The 24,420-nt window shown below is 52.8% G+C and overlaps 1 protein-coding gene across 1 annotated transcript in view; it reads left to right on the top strand.

Moving 5' to 3' along the window:
- Positions 1–232: 232 nt before the first annotated feature.
- The window catches only part of BRIP1 (BRCA1 interacting DNA helicase 1), a 746,182-nt gene continuing 721,994 nt past the window's right edge, over positions 233–24,420 (top strand). The window contains exons 1-2 of the mRNA XM_075593097.1: positions 233–321; positions 938–1,024. The gene's annotated coding sequence lies outside the window, so the exon portion shown is untranslated. The remainder of the gene's footprint in view (positions 322–937; positions 1,025–24,420) is intronic.

Here is a 24,420-nt window from a genome sequence, read left to right as displayed (position 1 = left end):
ACTTTTTTCGGCGCAGGGGGCCGGGCCAAAACAGAGCACGGGCAGCCTGAGAAACGGCACTGGAGGGAGATGGGGTGGGACGAAGGAGAGCTATGCACGGGAGAGGGAGAGCTATGCACGGCTGCCTAACTCATAGACTTCCCTCCCAAGCTGCCTCCCTCCCGTAGCTCTTTCCTCCTCCCCTCCTTATTGCCTGACTCGTGCACCACGTGACGCGTCAGAGCTGCAGAACACAAGCCGTTGGTAGCTCCGGCAGGCTGATGCGTCACAGCACGCAGTCAGCCCTGTCGGAAGGAGGCAGCGGGCACATGCACACATCAGGTAAGGGGCTGGTGGCCCTCGCGCATGTGCCGCCGACCGCAGCAGGGCCTCAGCCTTAGGCTGGTTATATAGTGTGGGAGTGCGCGCGGCAATTTTGGTTGGCTGAGGTGAGTCAGGCATTCTATAATCGTGCGCACGGTAGGGAGCTTGGAGCGGACCGACGAGGGAGAAGAAAGGAATGATTTCACGCCACTACCGGTGCTGTAAGGTATGTGTGTGTATGTATGTATGTGTCAAAGTTAAATAAATAAAAAATATTTTTATTACAAGTTTTTTTAATTTTAAAAATATTATTTCATACATAATTCATAATTCACAAGACACACACACACACACACACACACACACACACACACACACACACACACACACACACACACACACACACACACACACACACACACACACACACACACACACACACACACACACACACACACACACACACACACACACCACCCCCAGCGTCGACGTGTTGGCGCATGCGTGTTTTACTTCGCTAAATGGAAACCCTAATTGCACGTTAAGCAGAGCCAAAGCGGGCAAAGGCAATTCACGTTTTTATATCACCCGAGGCAAAACGCCGGGCTGATTGGATAACGGCCGTGTCTTTCAGGAATCCTTCGTCGGTGATTGGCTGAATGCTTGTGGCGGGAAGGCTTGAACGCCCCTACAGTAGACGGTTGGTTTTCGCGGAAGGCAGGTAAATATAAAGTCCCTATAATATATATATATATATATATATATATATATATATATAATAAAGTCCCTAAAATATACTGATGAGTATTCCGCTTGAACCAGCGGCCGGTAATGTAAGCCAGCGGTAACAGAATCGAGTTCACCTTTTCTATGCTGGCGAGGTCTGTATTGTAAAGCTGCGTGTATTTGAAATATCTATTACAGCGATATATATCCCTTTTGTACATACTGAAGAAATCTATCTATTAATTAACATAACTGTGTACATCTGCATCATATTATTTCCCAAAGCAATGCGGTGCAGGCACTGTTGGAGAGGAAAGGGTTAAAGTGACTCTAAAACCAACTTGAATATACTCAATATAGTGGTATATTAAATTGGTTAAAACTAGATGATATATTGCTGTTTCCCCAAGGCAGTCAATACTATATACGCTTGTATGTTTAAAAAAAAGATATAATCTTTCACCTTGTTAATCCTTTGAGTGCCGAGGGGGCGGTGGCACATTGCGGTCATGGGTTTGCAATGTCTGTGTTGAGGGGACTGGAAGAGACCTCTTGCGGCCACATTTTGTTCTCCGCTCCTATGCAGTGGCTGAGTCCTTGCTGGCGCTGAGCGCGCTCATTCTTAGACCTCGTCCAAGGTTGCTGCTTGCTGGCGCGCTTCCGCTCGGCACTGAGCCCCTACAGCCGCAATTAGAGCGGCTTTAGTAGGGGCTCGCCTACGCTTCCGCAAGCGCGCGGAAGCGTAGGTCTTAGCAGATTTTTAAATTTCAGCGCTCGCCGGAGCGCAGGGCCGGTCACGTGAGCGGTTCGCCCAATGAGGGCGAATCAGCTCCGTGATGTCACTGGCCCGCCCCCGACACACCACGGCACGCTGTCTAAGGCCAGGGAAAGCACCTGCTTTCCCTGAGCCTCAGCACGCCAGCGGGGAGCTTGGCCGAGGCCTTAGGCTAAGGCCCCGCTCCCAGAGTCAGCGCACCTGCGCTGCTGACAGGCGGTGCGCTGAGATACACAGACCGCGATCTGCGGTCTGTAGGGAGCGGGAGCCGGAGCGGGAGGTGGGCGGGAGGTGGGAGGTTTGATCGGGAGGTGGGCGGGAGGTGGGAGGTTTGACAGGGAGGGGGGCGTGGCTTGAGCGGAGGGACCCGCTACTCTCCCCCCCCCCTCCCTCCACGGACTCGGGCTGGAGCTGGAAGGTAAGTTTAAACACACACACGCAGGCACTCATTCATACACACACACACACACACAGACAGAGGCAGGCACTCATACACACACACACAGACAGGCACTCACGCACTCAGACACATACACACACAGACAGGCACGCACTCAGACACACACACAGAGAAAGGCACTCACCTGCTTTCACTCCACACTCCTCCCCGCTCCCCGAAGCCTCTCCTCCTCCCGAAGCCTCCCCTCCCCATTGGCTCACAGCCACACACGTCACGCGTCAAAGCTAGAAAACACCATTCTCTGGTGTCTCCAGCGGCTGACGCGCTACAGCGTGTAGTGCTCTGTGCAGCCAGTGGGGACCGGGACCGGCTCGCGAGGATTCCCCTGCTGGTGGGGAACTCGCGACCCGCCGCCCGCGCCAACGAGCGCAGCGGGACCGAGGCCTTAGAGCATGAGTGCCGGGTGTCCTGCAACTTGCGCGTGCAGAGGGGGGGGAGGGGAGGTGCAATTGTGGGCTATCTGAGTAAGTGGGAAAGTTAAAAAAAAAATGTATTTACAAAAGCGCAGAGGGTGTGTGCCCGTGCAAGCGCGCATCGCATGAGCGGGAACTTGTGTATGTGTGTGTGTATGTATGTATGTGTATATATATATATATATATATATATATATATATATATATATATATATATATATATATATATATATATATATATATATAGCGCCAGCGGGGCCTTACACGACCTATGGGGTTCCTGGAGTGCCTACCCCAAGTGTTTGAGAATTAAAATATTTGTGCAAGTCTAAGCATGGTGCCTCGGGCTGCTCTGAGCCGTGCTCCTGCACTGCCTCGCCTGCTCAAGCTGGTGCTTTTTTGCGTCCTGGCAGGCGAGGCAGTGAGCGCGCTTTGGGGGCGGGGTGAAGGCGTGGCGGGAGGCGGGGCTAGTCCCTTGTTCCCTTTGGATGGTTGCGGTCACGTGACTGCTCCTCCGCTCCCATCAGCGCCGAAATGTAAAATCTGGCTGTCTCCTTCTATTTGCTGAGCGTCCGCACGTGTGCGGAAGGGGATACTAAAGCCACGCTGATTACAGATGAAGGGGGTAAGTTCATCTGCTCAGCGCGGCTCAGCGGGGTCTGTGCTACCATGCCCACGGCCTAAGGGCTCGTCCAGGATGTTGCTGAGCGGGCGCGCGCGCTCACACTGGACAAATTGCGACAATGCATGTGTCCTGTGTGAGCGGGCGCGCGCGCCTGCTTGGCTCTCAGCCGCATGCCGAGCGAGCAAATTTGAATTTGCCTCTCGCAGACGCGTCACGTGAGCGGTTTGCCCAATGAGGGTGAACCAGCTCCGTGATGTAGAGGCCGCGCCCCCAGACATGCGCGCACCTAGCCGGCCATGAATCACCTGGCCGAGCAGGGCGCAGCGCTGGAGCGCCAGCGCACCTCTACCCACCCTTGACGAGGCCTAACATGGTAACATGGTAAAAAATACCACACTGAGCCGTGCTGACGCTCATGCTCTCCTGCTCAAGCAGGAGCTTTTTTGTGTCCTGGCATGAGCGTCAGCGAGCTTGCTTGAGGCGGGTGGGAGACGAGACGGCTAACGCGCCAGGTCACGGTGCCGACGTCACTGAGTGCCATTGGCTGTTGCCGGTCACGTGAATGGCCCTCCGCTTCAAAAGTGCGAAAACTAAAATCTGACTGTCGGGTGAAAGTCAGCACACTTCCGCACGCCTGCGGAAGCGTGCGCGAACCCCTGCTAAAGCCGCTCTCATTGCGACTGCAGGGGCTCACTGACAAGCGCGGCTAAGCGCTGACCATGCCCGCGGCCAAAGGCTGAGTCCCCGCTGGTGCTTGGCGCCTTCCTGCTTGGAGAGTGCTCCAAGCATGAGTGCCGGATGTCCTCTGATTTACGCAAGCGCGCGCGGGGGAGGGGCGGCATTGGGACCAGTTGAGCGCGCGGGGAAGTCAGATTTTTTTTTCGTTTTGGTGAGCGCGTGTGAGCGCGTTTGCGCGCGCGCCGGGTGAGCGGGAACTTACATATTTATATAGGTAAGATAACGCGGCAAGCGCCGACTGCTCAGCGCTAGCGGGGACGCAGCCTAAGGCTGCGGTGAGGCAGGGAACGGGCGCGCTGGCACTCGTGCGCTGCGTTTTGCTCGGCCGGGCGATTCGTGGCCGGCTAGGCGTGCGCTCGTCTGGGGGCGCAGCCATGACGTCATGGAGCTAGTTTGCCCTCATTGGGCGAACCGCTCATGTGACGCGCTTGCGAGCGGCAAATTCAAATTTGCTTGCTCTGAGTGCCGAGCGAGCGCAGACGCTCGCTGATGCTGACCACACACATTGCCGCAATGTGTTTCATCGCGGCCAGCTTGAGCCCGCCCGCTGAGCGCCACCCTGGACGAAGCCTAAGTTGCAAAAGAAATAAAGGATAGCAATGCGCTCACGTTATTTAGTACATGGTTCGTGATCCTGGAATTGGAGCAGGAAGTAGAAATAGATGCTCTGCCGCACATACACTAATGGCTACAACATTTTGTACTTAAAAAGGTGCATATTCTTATTTTGCAGGTAACCAAAAATGGAAGCGCAAAGTTTCTGGGGGCATATAAACCCTTTCGTCAGGTGCACTTTTTTTTTTCACAAATCTTTTTCTTAGATTCATTCTCAGCATACAGACGATCTTTTTGTACATTTTCTGTTACATACATATTATATCATCTATATTCTATAAACAATGCTCACAATGTATTTTTTTTTTCAACAAAAATCATATCTAATGTAACCTTGCATTCTAACTCACAGTCTTTTTCAGTTATAATAACATATGATGATCTTTCCATTTTGGCTTTTCCAGTTTTGGTCGCCTTATGTCTCTCCTATGTTATTTCCATTGTTAGCTATATTTTCGGATTCAATGCATAACTATTTTAACGTTAACCTCTAACGTAACTCGTCGTGTTGGTACTTTTATTCTTTTCCTTCTCACCTTCCCCTCTCTGGTGCTTGTTGTCCTGTCCCGTCCGTTGTCCTCTTGTCTCTGTCCTCTATGAACCAATCCCACCTCTGGTGAAAGTCTCCCATTGTTCTGTTCCTGTCTATGCTTGTCTCCAGTTTGTCTATCGTCATTAGTTTGTACAGTGTGTCTTGTAGTTGGTCTATTGTGGGCTGTTGTGTTTGTAACCAGTTTCTCATGATGGTCTTTTTTGCCGCTAATAATATAACCTCAGTGTGTCTGGTCACCAGCCTACTGATTTGTTTGCCTTCTGTCCAACTCTCTATGTTCGCGAATAGCATGGGTATTGGGGCTTTCTCCCATGAGATTTTTATTTTCATTTTCATGTATTCTAACACTTGATTCTAAAATCTAGCTATGTGTTTGCAAGTCCAGAGGCAGTGTTTAAGGTCTGCTTTGGGAGTCTTCCATTTGGGACAAAACGTAGTGTCCTCTGTTCTAGTCTTTATCTGTCTTATGAATGCTATGTAGGCCCTATGTGTTATTTTGTATTGCATTTCTCTCCATGTCTCTGATGGTATGATCTTTTGTACCCTGTGGATCACCTAAATTAGTTGATCCATACTTTGGATTTCTGGGAAATCTTTTTGCCATGCTCTGAGTGTGTTGGCGTGTGTGAGCTCCATGTCCTGATCCCTTATAATACTATATAATTCTGACAGTTTGCTTTTTTCTTGTGCCTTCGAGTTAAAGTAATCGTCTATTCTGTTGTTTTTTTAGTACAGTTGTTTTGTAGTTTGGTAATTTTTTGCAAAAGCTCATTAGCTGTGTGTACGAAAATGCGTGTATAAGATTTTGTGGAATGTCCCATTTTTGTGCAAATTCTTGGAATGTCATGTATTCCTGTTTTGTCTGTATGTATCACCTGTTCTAGGCAACTGATGCCTTTTTTTCCCCATATTTGGAATGTTGATTGAGTGTATCCTGGTATAAATTTGGGGTTGTCCTGGATAGGTATATATTTTGAGATTGTGTAGGAGAGGTTAAACTTTTTCCTGACCGTTTTCCACGTTATTATGGTGTCTTTGATTAGAACGTTATTTCTTTGTGTTGCTGGAATGTCACCCCATTTTGTGTGTAATAGCTCTCTCAGGGGGTTCTTTGGTGAGAACTCTTTTTCTAGTTCTAGGCAGGAGTAGTGGTTAGTTTCCTTTATCCAGTCACCTACATGTCTCATTATGCTTGCTAAATTGTAATTCCTAATATTCGGCAGGTTGATGCCTCTCATTTCCTTTGATAGCTGTAATTGTTTTAATGCTATTCTGCTTCTCTTGCTTCCCCACAGGAACTTTGACATTGCTCTATTTACTTCGTGGGTCGGGGAGAGGAGTGTGGGTCGGGGAGAGGAGTGTGGGTCGGGGAGAGGAGTGTGGGTCGGGGAGAGGAGTGTGGGTCGGGGAGAGGAGTGTGGGTCGGGGAGAGGAGTGTGGGTCGGGGAGAGGAGTGTGGGTCGGGGAGAGGAGTGTGGGTCGGGGAGAGGAGTGTGGGTCGGGGAGAGGAGTGTGGGTCGGGGAGAGGAGTGTGGGTCGGGGAGAGGAGTGTGGGTCGGGGAGAGGAGTGTGGGTCGGGGAGAGGAGTGTGGGTCGGGGAGAGGAGTGTGGGTCGGGGAGAGGAGTGTGGGTCGGGGAGAGGAGTGTGGGTCGGGGAGAGGAGTGTGGGTCGGGGAGAGGAGTGTGGGTCGGGGAGAGGAGTGTGGGTCGGGGAGAGGAGTGTGGGTCGGGGAGAGGAGTGTGGGTCGGGGAGAGGAGTGTCTGACTGTCTGACTGTGTCTGACTGTCTGACTGTGTCTGACTGTCTGACTGTGTCTGACTGTCTGACTGTGTCTGACTGTCTGACTGTGTCTGACTGTCTGACTGTGTCTGACTGTCTGACTGTGTCTGACTGTCTGACTGTGTCTGACTGTCTGACTGTCTGTCTGACTGTCTGACTGTCTGTCTGACTGTCTGACTGTCTGTCTGACTGTCTGACTGTCTGACTGTCTGACTGTCTGTCTGACTGTCTGACTGTCTGACTGTCTGACTGACTGTCTGACTGACTGTCTGACTGTCTGACTGTCTGACTGTCTGACTGTCTGTCTGACTGTCTGACTGTCTGACTGTCTGACTGTCTGACTGTCTGACTGTCTGACTGACTGTCTGACTGTCTGACTGACTGTCTGACTGTCTGACTGTCTGACTGTCTGACTGTCTGACTGTCTGACTGTCTGTCTGACTGTCTGACTGTCTGACTCTGTGGGTCTGACTGTCTGACTCTGTGGGTCTGACTGTCTGACTCTGTGGGTCTGACTGTCTGACTCTGTGGGTCTGACTGTCTGACTGTCTGACTCTGTGGGTCTGACTGTCTGACTCTGTGGGTCTGACTGTCTGACTGTCTGACTCTGTGGGTCTGACTGTCTGACTCTGTGGGTCTGACTGTCTGACTGTCTGACTCTGTGGGTCTGACTGTCTGACTCTGTGGGTCTGACTGTCTGACTGTCTGACTCTGTGGGTCTGACTGTCTGACTCTGTGGGTCTGACTGTCTGACTGTCTGACTCTGTGGGTCTGACTGTCTGACTCTGTGGGTCTGACTGTCTGACTGTCTGACTCTGTGGGTCTGACTGTCTGACTGTCTGACTCTGTGGGTCTGACTGTCTGACTGTCTGACTCTGTGGGTCTGACTGTCTGACTGTCTGACTGTCTGACTCTGTGGGTCTGACTGTCTGACTGTCTGACTGTCTGACTGTCTGTCTGACTGTCTGACTGTCTGACTGTCTGTCTGACTGACTGTCTGACTGTCTGACTGTCTGACTGTCTGACTGTCTGTCTGTCTGACTGTCTGACTGTCTGACTGTCTGACTGTCTGACTGTCTGACTGTCTGACTGTCTGACTGACTGTCTGACTGTCTGACTGACTGTCTGACTGTCTGACTGACTGACTGTCTGACTGTCTGACTGTCTGACTGTCTGACTGACTGTCTGACTGTCTGACTCTGTGGGTCTGACTGTCTGACTCTGTGGGTCTGACTGTCTGACTCTGTGGGTCTGACTGTCTGACTGTCTGACTCTGTGGGTCTGACTGTCTGACTCTGTGGGTCTGACTGTCTGACTGTCTGACTCTGTGGGTCTGACTGTCTGACTCTGTGGGTCTGACTGTCTGACTGTCTGACTCTGTGGGTCTGACTGTCTGACTCTGTGGGTCTGACTGTCTGACTGTCTGACTCTGTGGGTCTGACTGTCTGACTCTGTGGGTCTGACTGTCTGACTGTCTGACTCTGTGGGTCTGACTGTCTGACTGTCTGACTCTGTGGGTCTGACTGTCTGACTGTCTGACTCTGTGGGTCTGACTGTCTGACTGTCTGACTGTCTGACTCTGTGGGTCTGACTGTCTGACTGTCTGACTGTCTGACTGTCTGACTCTGTGGGTCTGACTGTCTGACTCTGTGGGTCTGACTGTCTGACTGTCTGACTCTGTGGGTCTGACTGTCTGACTGTCTGACTCTGTGGGTCTGACTGTCTGACTGTCTGACTGTCTGACTGTCTGACTCTGTGGGTCTGACTGTCTGACTGTCTGACTCTGTGGGTCTGACTGTCTGACTCTGTGGGTCTGACTGTCTGACTGTCTGACTCTGTGGGTCTGACTGTCTGACTGTCTGACTCTGTGGGTCTGACTGTCTGACTGTCTGACTCTGTGGGTCTGACTGTCTGACTGTCTGACTGTCTGACTCTGTGGGTCTGACTGTCTGACTCTGTGGGTCTGACTGTCTGACTGTCTGACTCTGTGGGTCTGACTGTCTGACTGTCTGACTGTCTGACTGTCTGACTCTGTGGGTCTGACTGTCTGACTGTCTGACTGTCTGACTGTCTGACTCTGTGGGTCTGACTGTCTGACTGTCTGACTGTCTGACTCTTTGGGTCTGACTGTCTGACTGTCTGACTCTGTGGGTCTGACTGTCTGACTGTCTGACTGTCTGACTGTCTGACTGTCTGACTCTGTGGGTCTGACTGTCTGACTGTCTGACTCTGTGGGTCTGACTGTCTGACTGTCTGACTGTCTGACTCTGTGGGTCTGACTGTCTGACTGTCTGACTGTCTGACTCTGTGGGTCTGACTGTCTGACTGTCTGACTCTGTAGGTCTGACTGTCTGACTGTCTGACTCTGTGGGTCTGACTGTCTGACTGTCTGACTCTGTGGGTCTGACTGTCTGACTGTCTGGGTCTGACTGTCTGACTGACTCTGTGGGTCTGACTGTCTGACTGTCTGACTCTGTGGGTCTGACTCTGTGGGTCTGACTGTCTGACTCTGTGGGTCTGACTGTCTGACTCTGTGGGTCTGACTGTCTGACTCTGTGGGTCTGACTCTGTGGGTCTGACTCTGTGGGTCTGACTCTGTGGGTCTGACTCTGTGGGTCTGACTGTCTGACTCTGTGGGTCTGACTGTCTGACTGTCTGACTCTGTGGGTCTGACTGTCTGACTCTGTGGGTCTGACTGTCTGACTGTCTGACTCTGTGGGTCTGACTGTCTGACTGTCTGACTCTGTGGGTCTGACTGTCTGACTGTCTGACTCTGTGGGTCTGACTGTCTGACTGTCTGACTCTGTGGGTCTGACTGTCTGACTCTGTGGGTCTGACTGTCTGACTGTCTGACTCTGTGGGTCTGACTGTCTGACTGTCTGACTGTCTGACTGTCTGACTGTCTGACTGTCTGACTGTCTGACTGTCTGACTCTGTGGGTCTGATTGTCTGACTGTCTGACTCTGTGGGTCTGACTGTCTGACTGTCTGACTCTGTGGGTCTGACTGTCTGACTGTCTGACTGTCTGACTGACTGTCTGACTGTCTGACTGTCTGACTCTGTGGGTCTGACTGTCTGACTGTCTGACTGTCTGACTGTCTGACTCTGACTGTCTGACTGTCTGACTGTCTGACTGTCTGACTGTCTGACTGTCTGACTGTCTGACTGTCTGACGGTCTGACGGTCTGACGGTCTGACTGTCTGACTGTCTGACTGTCTGACTGTCTGACTGTCTGACTGTCTGACTGTCTGACTGTCTGACTGTCTGACTCTGTGGGTCTGACTGTCTGACTCTGTGGGTCTGACTGTCTGACTCTGTGGGTCTGACTGTCTGACTCTGTGGGTCTGACTGTCTGACTCTGTGGGTCTGACTGTCTGACTCTGTGGGTCTGACTGTCTGACTCTGTGGGTCTGACTGTCTGACTGTCTGACTCTGTGGGTCTGACTGTCTGACTGTCTGACTCTGTGGGTCTGACTGTCTGACTGTCTGACTCTGTGGGTCTGACTGTCTGATTGTCTGACTCTGTGGGTCTGACTGTCTGACTGTCTGACTGTCTGACTCTGTGGGTCTGACTGTCTGACTGTCTGACTCTGTGGGTCTGACTGTCTGACTGTCTGACTCTGTGGGTCTGACTGTCTGACTGTCTGACTCTGTGGGTCTGACTGTCTGACTCTGTGGGTCTGACTGTCTGACTGTCTGACTCTGTGGGTCTGACTGTCTGACTCTGTGGGTCTGACTGTCTGACTGTCTGACTCTGTGGGTCTGACTGTGACTGTCTGACTCTGTGGGTCTGACTGTCTGACTCTGTGGGTCTGACTGTCTGACTGTCTGACTCTGTGGGTCTGACTGTCTGACTCTGTGGGTCTGACTGTCTGACTCTGTGGGTCTGACTGTCTGACTCTGTGGGTCTGACTGTCTGACTCTGTGGGTCTGACTGTCTGACTGTCTGTGTCTGTGGGTCTGACTGTCTGACTCTGTGGGTCTGACTGTCTGACTCTGTGGGTCTGACTGTCTGACTGTCTGACTCTGTGGGTCTGACTGTCTGACTCTGTGGGTCTGACTGTCTGACTGTCTGACTCTGTGGGTCTGACTGTCTGACTCTGTGGGTCTGACTGTCTGACTGTCTGACTCTGTGGGTCTGACTGTCTGACTCTGTGGGTCTGACTGTCTGACTCTGTGGGTCTGACTGTCTGACTCTGTGGGTCTGACTGTCTGACTCTGTGGGTCTGACTGTCTGACTCTGTGGGTCTGACTGTCTGACTGTCTGACTCTGTGGGTCTGACTGTCTGACTCTGTGGGTCTGACTGTCTGACTCTGTGGGTCTGACTGTCTGACTCTGTGGGTCTGACTGTCTGACTCTGTGGGTCTGACTGTCTGACTCTGTGGGTCTGACTGTCTGACTCTGTGGGTCTGACTGTCTGACTCTGTGGGTCTGACTGTCTGACTCTGTGGGTCTGACTGTCTGACTCTGTGGGTCTGACTGTCTGACTGTCTGACTCTGTGGGTCTGACTGTCTGACTCTGTGGGTCTGACTGTCTGACTGTCTGACTCTGTGGGTCTGACTGTCTGACTCTGTGGGTCTGACTGTCTGACTGTCTGACTGTCTGACTCTGTGGGTCTGACTGTCTGACTGTCTGACTGTCTGACTCTGTGGGTCTGACTGTCTGACTGTCTGACTGTCTGACTCTGTGGGTCTGACTGTCTGACTGTCTGACTCTGTGGGTCTGACTGTCTGACTGTCTGACTCTGTGGGTCTGACTGTCTGACTGTCTGACTCTGTGGGTCTGACTGTCTGACTGTCTGACTCTGTGGGTCTGACTGTCTGACTTTCTGACTGTCTGACTGTCTGACTCTGTGGGTCTGACTGTCTGACTGTCTGACTGTCTGACTCTGTGGGTCTGACTGTCTGACTGTCTGACTGTCTGACTCTGTGGGTCTGACTGTCTGACTCTGTGGGTCTGACTGTCTGACTGACTCTGTGGGTCTGACTGTCTGACTCTGTGGGTCTGACTGTCTGACTGTCTGACTCTGTGGGTCTGACTGTCTGACTGTCTGACTGTCTGACTGTCTGACTGTCTGACTGTCTGACTGTCTGACTCTGTGGGTCTGACTGTCTGACTCTGTGGGTCTGACTCTGTGGGTCTGACTGTCTGACTCTGTGGGTCTGACTCTGTGGGTCTGACTGTCTGACTCTGTGGGTCTGACTGTCTGACTGTCTGACTGTCTGACTCTGTGGGTCTGACTGTCTGACTGTCTGACTCTGTGGGTCTGACTGTCTGACTGTCTGACTCTGTGGGTCTGACTGTCTGACTGTCTGACTCTGTGGGTCTGACTGTCTGACTCTGTGGGTCTGACTGTCTGACTGTCTGACTCTGTGGGTCTGACTGTCTGACTGTCTGACTGTCTGACTGTCTGACTGTCTGACTGTCTGACTGTCTGACTGTCTGACTGTCTGACTGTCTGACTCTGTGGGTCTGACTGTCTGACTCTGTGGGTCTGACTCTGTGGGTCTGACTGTCTGACTCTGTGGGTCTGACTCTGGGTCTGACTGTCTGACTCTGTGGGTCTGACTGTCTGACTCTGTGGGTCTGACTGTCTGACTCTGTGGGTCTGACTGTCTGACTCTGTGGGTCTGACTGTCTGACTGTCTGACTCTGTGGGTCTGACTGTCTGACTGTCTGACTCTGTGGGTCTGACTGTCTGACTGTCTGACTCTGTGGGTCTGACTGTCTGACTGTCTGACTCTGTGGGTCTGACTGTCTGACTGTCTGACTCTGTGGGTCTGACTGTCTGACTGTCTGACTCTGTGGGTCTGACTGTCTGACTGTCTGACTGTCTGACTGTCTGACTGTCTGACTGTCTGACTGTCTGACTGTCTGACTGTCTGACTGTCTGACTGACTGTCTGACTCTGTGGGTCTGACTGTCTGACTGTCTGACTCTGTGGGTCTGACTGTCTGACTGTCTGACTCTGTGGGTCTGACTGTCTGACTGTCTGACTCTGTGGGTCTGACTGTCTGACTGTCTGACTGTCTGACTGTCTGACTGTCTGACTGTCTGACTGTCTGACTGTCTGACTGTCTGACTCTGTGGGTCTGACTGTCTGACTGTCTGACTCTGTGGGTCTGACTGTCTGACTCTGTGGGTCTGACTGTCTGACTGTCTGACTGTCTGACTGTCTGACTGTCTGACTGTCTGACTGTCTGACTGTCTGACTGTCTGACTGTCTGACTGTCTGACTCTGTGGGTCTGACTGTCTGACTCTGTGGGTCTGACTCTGTGGGTCTGACTGTCTGACTCTGTGGGTCTGACTCTGTGGGTCTGACTGTCTGACTCTGTGGGTCTGACTGTCTGACTCTGTGGGTCTGACTGTCTGACTCTGTGGGTCTAACTCTGTGGGTCTGACTGTCTGACTCTGTGGGTCTGACTCTGTGGGTCTGACTGTCTGACTCTGTGGGTCTGACTCTGTGGGTCTGACTCTGTGGGTCTGACTGTCTGACTCTGTGGGTCTGACTCTGTGGGTCTGACTCTGTGGGTCTGACTGTCTGACTCTGTGGGTCTGATTGTCTGACTGTCTGACTCTGACTCTGTGGGTCTGACTGTCTGACTGTCTGACTCTGTGGGTCTGACTGTCTGACTGTCTGACTGTCTGACTGTCTGACTGTCTGACTCTGTGGGTCTGACTGTCTGACTCTGTGGGTCTGACTCTGTGGGTCTGACTGTCTGACTCTGTGGGTCTGACTCTGTGGGTCTGACTGTCTGACTCTGTGGGTCTGACTGTCTGACTCTGTGGGTCTGACTGTCTGACTGTCTGACTCTGTGGGTCTGACTGTCTGACTGTCTGACTCTGTGGGTCTGACTGTCTGACTGTCTGACTCTGTGGGTCTGACTGTCTGACTGTCTTACTCTGTGGGTCTGACTGTCTGACTGTCTGACTCTGTGGGTCTGACTGTCTGACTCTGTGGGTCTGACTGTCTGACTGTCTGACTCTGTGGGTCTGACTGTCTGACTGTCTGACTGTCTGACTCTGTGGGTCTGACTCTGTGGGTCTGACTGTCTGACTCTGTGGGTCTGACTCTGTGGGTCTGACTGTCTGACTCTGTGGGTCTGACTGTCTGACTCTGTGGGTCTGACTGTCTGACTGTCTGACTCTGTGGGTCTGACTGTCTGACTGTCTGACTCTGTGGGTCTGACTGTCTGACTGTCTGACTCTGTGGGTCTGACTGTCTGACTGTCTGACTGTCTGACTGTCTGACTGTCTGACTGTCTGACTGTCTGACTGTCTGACTCTGTGGGTCTGACTGTCTGACTGTCTGACTGTCTGACTGTCTGACTGTCTGACTGTCTGACTGTCTGACTGTCTGACTGTCTGACTCTGTGGGTCTGACTGTCTGACTGTCTGACTCTGTGGGTCTGACTGTCTGACTCTGTGGGTCTGACTGTCTGACTCTGTGGGTCTGACTGTCTGACTGTCTGACTGACTGTCTGACTGTCTGACTGTCTGACTGACTGTCTGACTGTCTGACTGTCTGACTGTCTGACTGACTGTCTGACTGTCTGACTGTCTGACTCTGTGGGTCTGACTGTCTGACTCTGTGGGTCTGACTCTGTGGGTCTGACTGTCTGACTCTGTGGGTCTGACTCTGTGGGTCTGACTGTCTGACTCTGTGGGTCTGACTCTGTGGGTCTGACTGTCTGACTCTGTGGGTCTGACTCTGTGGGTCTGACTGTCTGACTCTGTGGGTCTGACTCTGTGGGTCTGACTGTCTGACTCTGTGGGTCTGACTCTGTGGGTCTGACTGTCTGACTCTGTGGGTCTGACTCTGTGGGTCTGACTGTCTGACTCTGTGGGTCTGACTCTGTGGGTCTGACTCTGTGGGTCTGACTGTCTGACTCTGTGGGTCTGACTCTGTGGGTCTGACTGTCTGACTCTGTGGGTCTGACTCTGTGGGTCTGACTGTCTGACTCTGTGGGTCTGACTCTGTGGGTCTGACTGTCTGACTCTGTGGGTCTGACTGTCTGACTGTCTGACTCTGACTCTGTGGGTCTGACTGTCTGACTGTCTGACTCTGACTCTGTGGGTCTGACTGTCTGACTGTCTGACTCTGACTCTGTGGGTCTGAATGTCTGACTGTCTGACTCTGTGGGTCTGACTCTGTGGGTCTGACTGTCTGACTGTCTGACTCTGTGGGTCTGACTGTCTGACTCTGTGGGTCTGACTGTCTGACTGTCTGGGTCTGACTGTCTGACTGTCTGACTCTGTGGGTCTGACTGTCTGACTGTCTGGGTCTGACGGTCTGACTGTCTGACTGTCTGGGTCTGACTGTCTGACTGTCTGGGTCTGACTGTCTGACTGTCTGGGTCTGACTGTCTGACTGTCTGGGTCTGACTGTCTGACTGTCTGGGTCTGACTGTCTGACTGTCTGGGTCTGACTGTCTGACTGTCTGACTCTGTGGGTCTGACTGTCTGACTGTCTGGGTCTGACTGTCTGACTGTCTGACTCTGTGGGTCTGACTGTCTGACTGTCTGACTCTGTGGGTCTGACTGTCTGACTGTCTGGGTCTGACTGTCTGACTGTCTGACTGTCTGACTGTCTGGGTCTGACTGTCTGACTGTCTGACTCTGTGGGTCTGACTGTCTGACTCTGTGGGTCTGACTGTCTGACTCTGTGGGTCTGACTGTCTGACTCTGTGGGTCTGACTGTCTGACTCTGTGGGTCTGACTGTCTGACTCTGTGGGTCTGACTGTCTGACTCTGTGGGTCTGACTGTCTGACTCTGTGGGTCTGACTGTCTGACTGTGTGGGTCTGACTGTCTGACTCTGTGGGTCTGACTGTCTGACTCTGTGGGTCTGACTGTCTGACTCTGTGGGTCTGACTGTCTGACTCTGTGGGTCTGACTGTCTGACTCTGTGGGTCTGACTGTCTGACTCTGTGGGTCTGACTGTCTGACTCTGTGGGTCTGACTGTCTGACTCTGTGGGTCTGACTCTGTGGGTCTGACTCTGTGGGTCTGACTGTCTGACGGTGTGGGTCTGACTGTGTGGGTCTGACTGTCTGACGGTGTGGGTCTGACTGTGTGGGTCTGACTGTCTGACTGTGTGGGTCTGACTGTGTGGGTCTGACTCTGTGGGTCTGACTGTCTGACTGTGTGGGTCTGACTCTGTGGGTCTGACTCTGTGGGTCTGACTGTCTGACTCTTTGGGTCTGACTGTGTGGGTCTGACTGTGTGGGTCTGACTGTCTGACTCTGTGGGTCTGACTGTCTGACTCTGTGGGTCTGACTGTCTGACTCTGTGGGTCTGACTGTGTGACTGTGTGGGTCTGACTGTCTGACTCTGTGGGTCTGACTGTCTGACTCTGTGGGTCTGACTGTCTGACTGTGTGGGTCTGACTGTGTGGGTCTGACTGTGTGGGTCTGACTGTGTGGGTCTGACTGTGTGGGTCTGACTGTCTGACTGTGTGGGTCTGACTGTCTGACGGTGTGAGTGGCTGTGTGGGTCTGACTGTCTGACTGTGTGGGTCTGACTGACTGTGTGGTTCTGACTGACTGTGTGGTTCTGACTGACTGTGTGGTTCTGACTGACTGTGTGGGTCTGACTGACTGTGTGGGTCTGACTGTGTGGGTCTGACTGTGTGGGTCTGACTGTGTGGGTCTGACTGTGTGGGTCTGACTGTGTGGGTCTGACTGTCTGACTGTGTGGGTCTGACTGTCTGACTGTGTGGGTCTGACTGTCTGACTGTGTGGGTCTGACTGTCTGACTGTGTGGGTCTGACTGTCTGACTGTGTGGGTCTGACTGTCTGACTGTGTGGGTCTGACTGTCTGACTGTGTGGGTCTGACTGTCTGACTGTGTGGGTCTGACTGTCTGACGGTGTGAGTGGCTGTGTGGGTCTGACTGTCTGACTGTGTGGGTCTGACTGTCTGACTGTCTGACTCTGTGGGTCTGACTGTCTGACTCTGTGGGTCTGACTGTCTGACTCTGTGGGTCTGACTGTCTGACTCTGTGGGTCTGACTGTCTGACTCTGTGGGTCTGACTGTCTGACTCTGTGGGTCTGACTGTCTGACTCTGTGGGTCTGACTGTCTGACTGTCTGACTCTGTGGGTCTGACTGTCTGACTGTCTGACTCTGTGGGTCTGACTGTCTGACTCTGTGGGTCTGACTGTCTGACTGTCTGACTCTGTGGGTCTGACTGTCTGACTCTGTGGGTCTGACTGTCTGACTCTGTGGGTCTGACTGTCTGACTCTGTGGGTCTGACTGTCTGACTCTGTGGGTCTGACTGTCTGACTCTGTGGGTCTGACTGTCTGACTGTCTGACTCTGTGGGTCTGACTGTCTGACTCTGTGGGTCTGACTGTCTGACTCTGTGGGTCTGACTGTCTGACTCTGTGGGTCTGACTGTCTGACTGTCTGACTCTGTGGGTCTGACTGTCTGACTCTGTGGGTCTGACTGTCTGACTGTCTGACTGTCTGACTCTGTGGGTCTGACTGTCTGACTCTGTGGGTCTGACTGTCTGACTCTGTGGGTCTGACTGTCTGACTCTGTGGGTCTGACTGTCTGACTGTCTGACTCTGTGGGTCTGACTGTCTGACTCTGTGGGTCTGACTGTCTGACTGTCTGACTCTGTGGGTCTGACTGTCTGACTCTGTGGGTCTGACTGTCTGACTGTCTGACTCTGTGGGTCTGACTGTCTGACTCTGTGGGTCTGACTGTCTGACTCTGTGGGTCTGACTGTCTGACTCTGTGGGTCTGACTGTCTGACTCTGTGGGTCTGACTGTCTGACTCTGTGGGTCTGACTGTCTGACTCTGTGGGTCTGACTGTCTGACTGTCTGACTCTGTGGGTCTGACTGTCTGACTGTCTGACTGTCTGACTGTCTGACTGTCTGACTGTCTGACTGTCTGACTGTCTGACTGTCTGACTGACTGTCTGACTGTCTGACTCTGTGGGTCTGACTGTCTGACTCTGTGGGTCTGACTGTCTGACTCTGTGGGTCTGACTGTCTGACTCTGTGGGTCTGACTGTCTGACTGTCTGACTCTGTGGGTCTGACTGTCTGACTGTCTGACTCTGTGGGTCTGACTGTCTGACTGTCTGACTCTGTGGGTCTGACTGTCTGACTGTCTGACTGTCTGACTGTCTGACTCTGTGGGTCTGACTGTCTGACTGTCTGACTGTCTGACTGTCTGACTGTCTGACTGTCTGACTGTCTGACTCTGTGGGTCTGACTGTCTGACTGTCTGACTGTCTGACTCTGTGGGTCTGACTGTCTGACTGTCTGACTGTCTGACTGTCTGACTGTCTGACTGTCTGACTGTCTGACTGTCTGACTGTCTGACTGTCTGACTGTCTGACTGTCTGACTCTGTGTGTCTGACTGTCTGACTCTGTGGGTCTGACTGTCTGTGGGTCTGACTGTCTGACTGTCTGACTGTCTGACTGTCTGACTGTCTGACTGTCTGACTCTGTGGGTCTGACTCTGTGGGTCTGACTGTCTGACTGTCTGACTCTGTGGGTCTGACTGTCTGACTCTGTGGGTCTGACTGTCTGACTCTGTGGGTCTGACTGTCTGACTGTCTGACTGTCTGACTGTGGGTCTGACTGTCTGACTGTCTGACTGTCTGACTCTGTGGGTCTGACTGTCTGACTGTCTGACTGTCTGACTCTGTGGGTCTGACTGTCTGACTGTCTGACTGTCTGACTGTCTGACTGTCTGACTGTCTGACTGTCTGACTGTCTGACTGTCTGACTGACTGTCTGACTGTCTGACTCTGTGGGTCTGACTGTCTGACTGTCTGACTCTGTGGGTCTGACTGTCTGACTGTCTGACTCTGTGGGTCTGACTGTCTGACTGTCTGACTCTGTGGGTCTGACTGTCTGACTGTCTGACTCTGTGGGTCTGACTGTCTGACTGTCTGACTCTGTGGGTCTGACTGTCTGACTGTCTGACTGTCTGACTGTCTGACTGTCTGACTCTGTGGGTCTGACTGTCTGACTGTCTGACTGTCTGACTGTCTGACTGTCTGTCTGACTGTCTGACTGTCTGTCTGACTGTCTGACTGTCTGACTGTCTGACTGTCTGACTCTGTGGGTCTGACTGTCTGACTGTCTGACTGTCTGACTGTCTGACTGTCTGACTGTCTGACTGTCTGACTGTCTGACTCTGTGGGTCTGACTGTCTGACTCTGTGGGTCTGACTGTCTGTGGGTCTGACTGTCTGTGGGTCTGACTGTCTGACTGTCTGACTGTCTGACTGTCTGACTCTGTGGGTCTGACTGTCTGACTGTCTGACTCTGTGGGTCTGACTGTCTGACTGTCTGACTCTGTGGGTCTGACTGTCTGACTGTCTGACTCTGTGGGTCTGACTGTCTGACTGTCTGACTCTGTGGGTCTGACTGTCTGACTCTGTGGGTCTGACTGTCTGACTCTGTGGGTCTGACTGTCTGACTGTGGGTCTGACTGTCTGACTGTCTGACTGTCTGACTGTCTGACTGTCTGACTCTGTGGGTCTGACTGTCTGACTGTCTGACTCTGTGGGTCTGACTGTCTGACTGTCTGACTCTGTGGGTCTGACTGTCTGACTGTCTGACTGTCTGACTGTCTGACTCTGTGGGTCTGACTGTCTGACTCTGTGGGTCTGACTGTCTGACTCTGTGGGTCTGACTGTCTGACTCTGTGGGTCTGACTGTCTGACTCTGTGGGTCTGACTGTCTGACTCTGTGGGTCTGACTGTCTGACTCTGTGGGTCTGACTGTCTGACTCTGTGGGTCTGACTGTCTGACTGTCTGACTCTGTGGGTCTGACTGTCTGACTGTCTGACTCTGTGGGTCTGACTGTCTGACTGTCTGACTCTGTGGGTCTGACTGTCTGACTGTCTGACTCTGTGGGTCTGACTGTCTGACTCTGTGGGTCTTACTGTCTGACTGTCTGACTCTGTGGGTCTGACTGTCTGACTTTCTGACTGTCTGACTGTCTGACTCTGTGGGTCTGACTGTCTTACTGACTCTGTGGGTCTGACTGTCTGACTCTGTGGGTCTGACTGTCTGACTCTGTGGGTCTGACTGTCTGACTGTCTGACTCTGTGGGTCTGACTGTCTGACTGTCTGACTCTGTGGGTCTGACTGTCTGACTGTCTGACTCTGTGGGTCTGACTGTCTGACTGTCTGACTCTGTGGGTCTGACTGTCTGACTCTGTGGGTCTGACTGTCTGACTGTCTGACTCTGTGGGTCTGACTGTCTGACTGTCTGACTGTCTGACTGTCTGACTGTCTGACTGTCTGACTGTCTGACTGTCTGACTCTGTGGGTCTGACTGTCTGACTGTCTGACTCTGTGGGTCTGACTGTCTGACTGTCTGACTCTGTGGGTCTGACTGTCTGACTGTCTGACTGTCTGACTCTGTGCGTCTGACTGTCTGACTCTGTGGGTCTGACTCTGTGGGTCTGACTGTCTGACTCTGTGGGTCTGACTCTGTGGGTCTGACTGTCTGACTCTGTGGGTCTGACTCTGTGGGTCTGACTGTCTGACTCTGTGGGTCTGACTCTGTGGGTCTGACTGTCTGACTGTGGGTCTGACTCTGTGGGTCTGACTGTCTGACTCTGTGGGTCTGACTCTGTGGGTCTGACTGTCTGACTCTGTGGGTCTGACTGTCTGACTCTGTGGGTCTGACTGTCTGACTCTGTGGGTCTGACTGTCTGACTCTGTGGGTCTGACTGTCTGACTCTGTGGGTCTGACTGTCTGACTCTGTGGGTCTGACTGTCTGACTCTGTGGGTCTGACTGTCTGACTCTGTGGGTCTGACTGTCTGACTCTGTGGGTCTGACTGTCTGACTGTCTGGGTCTGACTGTATGACTGTCTGACTCTGTGGGTCTGACTGTCTGACTGTCTGGGTCTTACTGTCTGACTGTCTGGGTCTGACTGTCTGACTGACTCTGTGGGTCTGACTGTCTGACTTTCTGGGTCTGACTGTCTGACTGTCTGACTTTCTGGGTCTGACTGTCTGACTGTCTGACTCTGTGGGTCTGACTGTCTGACTGTCTGACTGTCTGACTCTGTGCGTCTGACTGTCTGACTCTGTGGGTCTGACTCTGTGGGTCTGACTGTCTGACTCTGTGGGTCTGACTCTGTGGGTCTGACTGTCTGACTCTGTGGGTCTGACTCTGTGGGTCTGACTGTCTGACTCTGTGGGTCTGACTCTGTGGGTCTGACTGTCTGACTGTGGGTCTGACTCTGTGGGTCTGACTGTCTGACTCTGTGGGTCTGACTCTGTGGGTCTGACTGTCTGACTCTGTGGGTCTGACTGTCTGACTCTGTGGGTCTGACTGTCTGACTCTGTGGGTCTGACTGTCTGACTCTGTGGGTCTGACTGTCTGACTCTGTGGGTCTGACTGTCTGACTCTGTGGGTCTGACTGTCTGACTCTGTGGGTCTGACTGTCTGACTCTGTGGGTCTGACTGTCTGACTCTGTGGGTCTGACTGTCTGACTGTCTGGGTCTGACTGTATGACTGTCTGACTCTGTGGGTCTGACTGTCTGACTGTCTGGGTCTTACTGTCTGACTGTCTGGGTCTGACTGTCTGACTGTCTGGGTCTGACTGTCTGACTGACTCTGTGGGTCTGACTGTCTGACTTTCTGGGTCTGACTGTCTGACTGTCTGACTGTCTGACTTTCTGGGTCTGACTGTCTGACTGTCTGACTCTGTGGGTCTGACTGTCTGACTGTCTGGGTCTGACTGTCTGACTGTCTGACTCTGTGGGTCTGACTGTCTGGGTCTGACTGTCTGACTGTCTGACTGTCTGGGTCTGACTGTCTGGGTCTGACTGTCTGACTGTCTGACACTCTGGGTCTGACTGTCTGACTGTCTGGGTCTGACTGTCTGACTGTCTGACTCTGTGGGTCTGACTGTCTGACTCTGTGGGTCTGACTGTCTGACTCTGTGGGTCTGACTGTCTGACTCTGTGGGTCTGACTGTCTGACTCTGTGGGTCTGACTGTCTGACTCTGTGGGTCTGACTGTCTGACTCTGTGGGTCTGACTGTCTGACTCTGTGGGTCTGACTGTCTGACTCTGTGGGTCTGACTGTCTGACTCTGTGGGTCTGACTGTCTGACTGTCTGACTCTGTGGGTCTGACTGTCTGACTCTGTGGGTCTGACTGTCTGACTCTGTGGGTCTGACTGTCTGACTGTCTGACTGTCTGACTGTGGGTCTGACTGTCTGACTGTCTGACTGTCTGACTGTCTGACTCTGTGGGTCTGACTGTCTGACTGTCTGACTCTGTGGGTCTGACTGTCTGACTGTCTGACTCTGTGGGTCTGACTGTCTGACTGTCTGACTGTCTGACTGTCTGACTCTGTGGGTCTGACTGTCTGACTCTGTGGGTCTGACTGTCTGACTCTGTGGGTCTGACTGTCTGACTCTGTGGGTCTGACTGTCTGACTCTGTGGGTCTGACTGTCTGACTCTGTGGGTCTGACTGTCTGACTCTGTGGGTCTGACTGTCTGACTGTCTGACTGTCTGACTCTGTGGGTCTGACTGTCTGACTGTCTGACTCTGTGGGTCTGACTGTCTGACTGTCTGACTCTGTGGGTCTGACTGTCTGACTGTCTGACTCTGTGGGTCTGACTGTCTGACTCTGTGGGTCTGACTGTCTGACTGTCTGACTCTGTGGGTCTTACTGTCTGACTGTCTGACTCTGTGGGTCTGACTGTCTGACTTTCTGACTGACTGTCTGACTCTGTGGGTCTGACTGTCTGACTGACTCTGTGGGTCTGACTGTCTGACTCTGTGGGTCTGACTGTCTGACTCTGTGGGTCTGACTGTCTGACTCTGTGGGTCTGACTGTCTGACTGTCTGACTCTGTGGGTCTGACTGTCTGACTGTCTGACTCTGTGGGTCTGACTGTCTGACTGTCTGACTCTGTGGGTCTGACTGTCTGACTCTGTGGGTCTGACTGTCTGACTGTCTGACTCTGTGGGTCTGACTGTCTGACTGTCTGACTGTCTGACTGTCTGACTGTCTGACTCTGAGGGTCTGACTGTCTGACTGTCTGACTCTGTGGGTCTGACTGTCTGACTGTCTGACTCTGTGGGTCTGACTGTCTGACTGTCTGACTCTGTGGGTCTGACTGTCTGACTGTCTGACTGTCTGACTCTGTGGGTCTGACTGTCTGACTCTGTGGGTCTGACTGTCTGACTCTGTGGGTCTGACTGTCTGACTCTGTGGGTCTGACTGTCTGACTCTGTGGGTCTGACTGTCTGACTCTGTGGGTCTGACTGTCTGACTCTGTGCGTCTGACTGTCTGACTCTGCGTCTGACTGTCTGACTCTGTGGGTCTGACTCTGTGGGTCTGACTGTCTGACTCTGTGGGTCTGACTCTGTGGGTCTGACTGTCTGACTCTGTGGGTCTGACTCTGTGGGTCTGACTGTCTGACTCTGTGGGTCTGACTCTGTGGGTCTGACTGTCTGACTGTGGGTCTGACTCTGTGGGTCTGACTGTCTGACTCTGTGGGTCTGACTCTGTGGGTCTGACTGTCTGACTCTGTGGGTCTGACTGTCTGACTCTGTGGGTCTGACTGTCTGACTCTGTGGGTCTGACTGTCTGACTCTGTGGGTCTGACTGTCTGACTCTGTGGGTCTGACTGTCTGACTCTGTGGGTCTGACTGTCTGACTCTGTGGGTCTGACTGTCTGACTCTGTGGGTCTGACTGTCTGACTCTGTGGGTCTGACTGTCTGACTGTCTGGGTCTGACTGTATGACTGTCTGACTCTGTGGGTCTGACTGTCTGACTGTCTGGGTCTTACTGTCTGACTGTCTGGGTCTGACTGTCTGACTGTCTGGGTCTGACTGTCTGACTGACTCTGTGGGTCTGACTGTCTGACTTTCTGGGTCTGACTGTCTGACTGTCTGACTTTCTGGGTCTGACTGTCTGACTGTCTGACTCTGTGGGTCTGACTGTCTGACTGTCTGACTGTCTGACTCTGTGCGTCTGACTGTCTGACTCTGTGGGTCTGACTCTGTGGGTCTGACTGTCTGACTCTGTGGGTCTGACTCTGTGGGTCTGACTGTCTGACTCTGTGGGTCTGACTCTGTGGGTCTGACTGTCTGACTCTGTGGGTCTGACTCTGTGGGTCTGACTGTCTGACTCTGTGGGTCTGACTCTGTGGGTCTGACTGTCTGACTCTGTGGGTCTGACTGTCTGACTCTGTGGGTCTGACTGTCTGACTCTGTGGGTCTGACTGTCTGACTCTGTGGGTCTGACTGTCTGACTCTGTGGGTCTGACTTTCTGACTCTGTGGGTCTGACTGTCTGACTCTGTGGGTCTGACTGTCTGACTCTGTGGGTCTGACTGTCTGACTCTGTGGGTCTGACTGTCTGACTCTGTGGGTCTGACTGTCTGACTCTGTGGGTCTGACTGTCTGACTCTGTGGGTCTGAC

This window comes from Ascaphus truei, chromosome 3, assembly GCF_040206685.1.
Source record: "Ascaphus truei isolate aAscTru1 chromosome 3, aAscTru1.hap1, whole genome shotgun sequence".
Classification (NCBI taxonomy): domain Eukaryota; kingdom Metazoa; phylum Chordata; class Amphibia; order Anura; family Ascaphidae; genus Ascaphus; species Ascaphus truei.
This window is presented reverse-complemented; position numbering and strand designations above follow the sequence as displayed.